Raw genomic sequence first — 7,669 nt, 5'->3', positions numbered from 1 at the left:
CTCGGCTCGAGGTTCGGCTCGCATTTCGGTTCGATAGTCTAGACGCACCTTTTAGATAATATCCGAAATACAATATTCATTGAACGCACGTTTAATGACAATAAATATACACTGAGTACAAAATGTATCCTACAAGAAAATTTTTTTATAAAAAAAGCTTATTTATAGAAAATAAACATTGAATATACAATGAATTTTTGTTCTAACACAGACAAGTTTCGCGAGTATTCCTGATTTATTATACATATATACATATATAGTTAGCAATTAAATTTTTCGACTGTAACGAATATTTTTTAAATGTCTAAATAATACAATTTTTGAGTCTCGTTTATTTTGATGACATATTTTTTATAATTAATACACATCCTTTTGATACACATAATTTCGAGTAACATACAATCTGTTTTATTCTTTATGAATAAATTGTTAATTACTCAGCACGAAATAACCATTAATTATAGGGTTCAAGATCAGATTGATGTCGAAATCATCGTATCAATTCAACATTAATTCGATGAATTATTTTTCGAATAATATTTACTTTTTAAAAATAATTTTAAAAAAAATATTTTCTCTGTAAGAATACTTTTTGCTCACTGTAATTATAATAGTTACGTATGTGTAAATAAATACTATAAAACGTATGCCATTAGTATAGACACATTTACTTCATAAATATTTTGCGTTTTGACTAATGTAAATAATTTTTTTAAAAAATATTTTCTCTGTACGAATACTTTTTGCTCACTGTAATTATAATAGTTACGTATATGTAAATAAATACTATAAAACGTATGCCATTAGTATAGGCACATTTACTTCATAAATATTTTACGTTTTGACTAATGCATTTTGATTTAGTAAAAATGGACGAATGAAAAATTAAATAGTCATAAGTGAGATTAGATACTTCGGTGAATAATCTTGCGCTGACTTGTACTCTGTCTATATATGGAGTGAATAATGGAAGCTTGATTTCATCACGAGATGAAACTAGTACATCTCGTTAGTAAGTTTTCTCTTTCTTCTTCGCTCTCTTGTTGTTGTTATTTTTAAATTTTGACGGACTCTAAAGCCACCTATTATAAATTATATGATCACAGAGTATGAAATATTCGTCCGCGCGGAATTTCGTGGAATTCGATTCGATCGGCGAACGCGAATACACGTTGCGGTCGATAATGAGAAGCTATGGACGCGCAAATGACGAGAATTAGAAACGCAATTTTCGAGCACACCGAGTATTTACATACGAGAATAATGCCGGCATCGGCGAGTTCGTTATTTTGCAATGAACTTTCCTCATTTATAGTGTGCTTAATTTAAAATATTTCGCAAATAACGAGACGTATTCTCTGCATTCAATTTACATAGAGATTACTGTGTGATAGCGTGATAGCATCATCAGCGCTATCACACGTGAGATAGACGGATTTATGTCTCTGCAACGGACACTTTATAAGGGTCCTGAGTTCTATAACATTTATCATATGAAATTGTTATAAAACTTAACATCTCTTGGCGAGTTGCCATCCGCGTGAGAAATGATAGGACCAAACAAAGTAAAAGAAATCCGAATACTTTCTTTCTCAATCCTAAAATTTTTTATTCTGAGACATATATATGTATATTAAAAAAAAAAGGTCATAATGGTTCACATAAATTCGTCGTGTCAGAAGCCATTTTGCGGCAGCTCGTATATGGCGCTTTACGAATTATGCTCGGTACAGAGATGAACGATGATACGAATCCCGTTGCATGCGGACTACTCTCGGCGATGTAGTAATTCGCATTGCAGCCACGGCCGTGAGACCCGCAGTTGGACGTATTATGGCACGTCAGAAAGCCATGCCGGAGGTTTCTCTGCCGGTCGCAGGCCATAAACTAAATGACGAGCTTCGAGCTCTTGGGACTCGCACACTGCGAAACATACGAGAAGAGGACTGCAATGTTATTGTTACTAGTCAACTCGCGCGGAGACGTTAGTGTAGGCTACAATGCGCTAACAAGCAGGTAATTACAATGAAACGATTGAGCCGTCACTGCCTGTAGTACGGGAGAAATCCAGGTAGTTATCGCAACTGTTGAAATCCCGGAGTACCGTTCGCGGATTTGAGTTGGGAGCGCCTCGAAAGAGAGAGGGACGGGCAATGAAAGACGGATGCGATATGCGAGGAGCCGCAGAAAGACGAATAGCAAGGAAGAGAGAAAGAGAGAAACGGGGAAAACGAGAGAACGCGAGAGAGGGGGAGGAGGCGGATGGGGGGGAAGGAGGGGGTGGAAGGAGGATACGAAGAGAAAGGCAAAGCGGAAAGGAGTGAGAGAGAATGGATACGAGCCTAGTATGGAGTTTGAGGCTTGTTTGAACAGGCTGCAGCTTCCAGAGAGGGTGGACCGCGGGGGTACTGGGGGGGTTGCTATGACGATCACGCCCCATCGAATTACGCGAAAATTGCCCTACGTACCCTCGACCCCTCATCCATCCCCCTTCCTTTTTTTTTCCCCCCCCCCCCTCCCTCCTCCCCCTCTCACCCCGTCGTACCTCATCCACCCTTCATCAGGACTTCAGTCATTCCAATCTCCTCTCCCATCCCCTCGTCGCGTTGCGAATGTGAGTGAGGATAAACGGCTCGCCGAATTGTGCTTCTCGATGAACCTCCTCGAGCTTGCGATACCTTTCGTCGAGAGGAATGGCGCTCGAAGTAAGTGGAGTCTTAAGTCAATGTTAAGAGTAGACAGGTCTTCCCGCCTAGTGTTTGTCTTAATCACCATTCTACTGAAAATATGGAGCACTCAGTTACTTAACGCGATCGATTTGTAATGTAATCGTTCACAGGAAGGACGATTTTGTTGAAATAAGTTGAAAATTTATAGCTAGATACAAATCTGAAAATAATTTTCCATCAATCGTTCAAACTGGTTGGCTAAAATGTCAAAACTTTTACACAAACATTGATCATCATAATTGAGATTCCTACATATTAGTTACTTTAATAATCGGATGAAATTATTTTCAGATCTAGCTAAATTTTTAAATACTTAAAAAATCGTTCTTTTCATGTCGAAATGTAATTACATCGTTGCTCGATCTTTTAATTTGTGTAATTACATCGTGAAACGGTTTAACCAAATATATTAAATTAATGGTTTTAATAACAAGCTTTTAAGCTTAAAATTATATAAAATTATAAAATAGTAAGAAAAAAAGAGTACGTCGGTGCAATGAGCTTATGTAAATTCATATAGCAGTTAGCATATCAGAAAGTTTATTTCGTAAGAACAGTGCAAATTTGGGAAAATAATTCGCAGAATCTGAACATCGATCGGCGGCACAGCCGCTCTCTCACCCGTCAAAGAAACTAATTTCTCCGTGCGGTTCAGATTTCCATTATCGTGCACGAGAGCGTTTTCATTTCCTTACAGAAGCGTCTGCCGTGTAAACAGCGCATAATGGAATATATTGGAGTCGAGAATATAGTTTGGAAGTGTATTGTGGAGAATGGGCTAAAACGTTCACCAATAACTGAAGTTAAAAGGATAAAATAACAAAGTTCTCTGCATACAAATATCTAGCGATATTACTTATGTTAGTAGTTATAACATAATTGCAATCAACTGTGATCGAAGCGTTAACAACATGGTATATATCGAAGAAGTATTCTACTATCATCTTCAATGTAAAATATTTTATTGTGCACTTTGTAATTAATTTAATATCGCAACTGTTGTTAAAGCGCTAACAACATTGAATAATTTAATTCATTCGACTCCTGTAAATGCGTCACGTCACAAATGGGGCACAATGCCGTGAACTAAATAATGGAAGCCTTACACGCGCGTGATAGTAACCGTCCTCCAACTTCGACTCCTAATCGCTCGCAGACTTCGCGAGGCCATCGGATTCGGTTAGAACTTCGAGCTGCTGTTCCGCGAAGTTCACGTCCGACCGGTAACCGCACCGTTAAGCCGCCCCGATCTCCGCCGAGATTTCCGTCGTGCAGATTTAAAAGGTCGTTACGTCTCCACCGTGGTCGCTTGATCGTATTTCTTTTTTGATCCGTTCGGCAATAAGCCGTCCGCGGGATTAAAAGATTACGACGTCCAATATCGGCGTAGAGGACTGGTCGGGTTCCGAATAAGCACCGGCATAGACGTCGCACGAGATTCCTGCGGGAATTCCGGCAATCCTTTACGTGACTACCTTCCGACCTCGTCCCTTGCTACGTGAGTACCAAGGGGAAGCAATGTTTTCGCATTAGGGATAAACTGCCTCACGTCCCGACGGTCGGTCGGCGAGCGAGTGTCGCCAAGCCGCTGCAATTTATACGCTCCTGGCGCCAATTAACTGGACTTCCGCGTAATAAAATTAGTCTCGTGCGATTTGACCCTGTCGTCGCGACGTGGTTAGCTCCATGGAAGAGTACCGGTATATTGCGCTGGCGATCCCCGAGCGTTGCTAAACGAATTTTATAAAGTGGACGAAATAAGAATCTGTGGAAATTAAGTATCTTGACAGCGGGTAGATATTAGTGGAATTTAATCACTATTCAATGAGTTTCTTGTTCAAACTTATTTATAGTAGTGTAACGCAGAAACGTTATAAAGTGCGGGATAATACTATAGAATAGAGGACGAGGATTGATAAACCTTATTAAAACCTGCATTAAAACATTGTTTATACTTATTTGTTTATTTATTCTATTTATTCTAAAGGTTTTCTTGATCACTAACAAGTCATTATATTTTATATTATATACTTAAGGTTAGACATGTATTTACAATACTTTTATTTAAAACACATTATTTGCAACAATACAAGTGCATATTTTGTATTTTAGCGGAGTACATAAAAATATTTTATATTCAAAATCAAAAGATTGAAAGATTTTGTCTTTTGTAATTCAAAGTTCAAAAATTTTTTCGTTTTGTAATAATAAGATTAATTGTTAATCTTAATCTCTGTTACAAAATACAAAATATTTTCATGTGCTTCGCTGAAATACGAAATACAATTATTTTACAAATACTGTCTTTATTGTAAAAGGAATTTCAAATACATGCCTAGCCCTCATTATACTGTACTTGATATATAAATTGTTGCACACACACATACGCATTCATCTTCTATTCTTATCATGTTATCATTACTGCGACTCTTCCTTTGATGTCTGAATGATATTCCTCATTGTCTTTGATGAAAGACAGAGAACGTATAGAAATGATACATGTACGTATAAAGCTCACTACGTAAAATATTCCGTTAAAATTAAGAAATAAAGAATAACGCTATGTGAGCACACTAGGGGAAAAATGGATAGGTAGCGAAAGTAAAGGAGTATGGAAGCAGACGGCACGTTATAGAAGCAAGAGATTCCATATTTCATGGAGATAACGAAGACAAGTGATGCCTGGGAATATGAAGCTCAAGAAAATGAATAAGGGACTGGCGCGGTGATATGTAACGCGACAAAAGTGTCAAAATCATAATCGTACATAACGCGTTTAATGTATAATATCATAAATCGTGCATTATGGCGGAATAGGAAGAAACAAAGAAAGAAACAAGAAATAAAAATTGAAAGCATCAATTTTAAACGAATTATTATAGATTAAATTAATACGTTAAAAATATATTGTGAACGCGCGTTAATTAAATACAACTGTATTCATTTCTAGCAGCACATCCAAGCAAATAATTTATTTTAGTAGCTACAAAAAGCACGTATTATTAACAAAGAAGAATGAAGGAAGGGAAGGACTTTGGCCGTAGGCACTAGCTGTGAACTTATAAGGGAAAATGGATGCACGTGGACAGACAGCCCGCAGACGGGCAACGCTCGTGTACACATACTAAGTGCATCGCGCCCTAGAGAGAGTATATTGCGTTAACACCGAGGGTGCAAACAACCCTTGCTTCGCTTACACCCTTTGTACGACGTTCTTGTTCTCTTCGCGACAGTATAGTCGGGCTAATTATTAAAGCGTTAAAACCGCTCGTTAAGTTGTCATTTACGTCGCGGTAGCATAATTCCGAAGATTAATACAGAAATAATCTTTTAGTAAAGTTAAGCAAATTGCAAAAGACACACGGAATTTTCCTGAAATAACTTTTATGTATAAGCAATATTATTAAAGAGATATTTCACACTGCAGTCTTTAAATTCCAAAAAATAGAGTTTCCGCGAAGAAATTTCAGATGCGTAATAATATCATTCAGGCAATTATTTCACACTATTAGGATTTTCAGTTATAAAAAAAGAGCAACTTGAGACGTAATGTTGAATATATAGGTATATCGTGGAGTGAAAAGAAAGAGAAAAATCTTATATTTCAAATTCTTTAATTATTTAATTCTCCAGTCTATAGTCGGTTCACAAATTTTTATTCATTCCCGCGTTCTTTGAATTCAAGATAATACTCGTTTATTCGCAATAGAAGTATAAATCCATTATATACATATATATATGTCTTTTATATCTATTATCTTTAATTAATCTCATGTACTGGCAGTGTCATTGCACCTCCCGCACGTACATCTGAATGTTAACGGTTTCCGCGAAGGAGGTTTCTTCGTTTCGTTCTCCCTTGTTGTTAATTCATTTGCCTACGAAGCAACTAGGCTAGGGAGGGGCAGTCAAAGGCGGCGCTGGAACGAGGGTGATTAATTCATCGTGTCGTCGGAAGTGGCATTAAGACGCCTTCGTATAAACGCTGTCCAAAAGGAAGTGGCACCGCCTCGCCTTCACCTCTCTCTGGTTAGTCTATCTACGTATAAAAGCATTAACGGCTATATACGTATATATGCGATTGAGATATTATGGAGAGACTAAGCGTCCTTTGCGTGCCTCTAAAGAGCGACCTGCGAGTAGATGCCGAGAGGGATGTTAAGGGGTTTCCGTTCGCATGCACGCGATGCTCGACGTTGACCGCGACTTTCATAGTTGCTTTTCATATGCTTTCTATCGAAAATTTTAACTCCGTCCGTATTTACCATTTTTTTATGTCTAATTACTTAACGAAGCCGCTCGGAATTCATCAGTAAATATTATGAATAAAATAGATGGATGGACGTTTTACTTCTCTGAAGAATTTTTCCAGTTTCTCATTTTGTGATCGGTCGAAGCTACGTTTTTATTTTATTCGTTTGATGAAACAAAATCGCGAGTTACGTGTCTTGATATATTTCTAAAAGCAATTTGGAGATTCGTCTATGCGTTGCCTATTGAGAAATTCTCGACATACCGCGAATCTCCTATGCCGTTTCTGTCAAAGGCTCCGATTTAATTTCTTGTGGTTAAAGGCCATTGGTCAAAGAAAAGGGAACCGAATCAAAGCGTAAACTCGAAACTTTCGTCCATCGCAGTCCAAGTGCGAGGGTTTTCAACAGCGATACGGAGGGTGGACACGCAAAAAGACCAATGGCATTTCGTTATTGCACGCTGAAAGTAAGAAGGAAACCATAGAAGGAATCTCGTATGGCATCGCTAACTTGTTATACACTATGCTTTTGTCCCGACTGTTTCTCGACTTGTTTGTAGATATTTTTTTGGAAACATTATTTAAATGTGATTCACGTTTGCTCGCCATGATTTTTACTGTTTATCTGAATTAAGACAAATAACAACCTCTTATATATAAATTATCTTGAATATTCGGGGGGGGGGGG

General features: G+C 37.8%; 1 protein-coding gene across 1 annotated transcript in view; it reads left to right on the top strand.

The window, feature by feature from the left end:
* LOC108778580 (tyrosine-protein kinase Drl) overlaps nt 1–7,669 on the top strand; it is a 75,611-nt gene that overhangs the window by 38,405 nt on the left and 29,537 nt on the right. The gene's annotated exons all lie outside the window — the stretch shown is intronic.

Source organism: Cyphomyrmex costatus, unplaced genomic scaffold, assembly GCF_001594065.2.
Source record: "Cyphomyrmex costatus isolate MS0001 unplaced genomic scaffold, Ccosl1.0 scaffold502, whole genome shotgun sequence".
NCBI classification, from domain to species: Eukaryota; Metazoa; Arthropoda; class Insecta; order Hymenoptera; family Formicidae; genus Cyphomyrmex; species Cyphomyrmex costatus.
The sequence above is the reverse complement of the archived record's forward strand: the minus strand, read 5'-3'. Positions and strand labels throughout refer to the sequence as shown.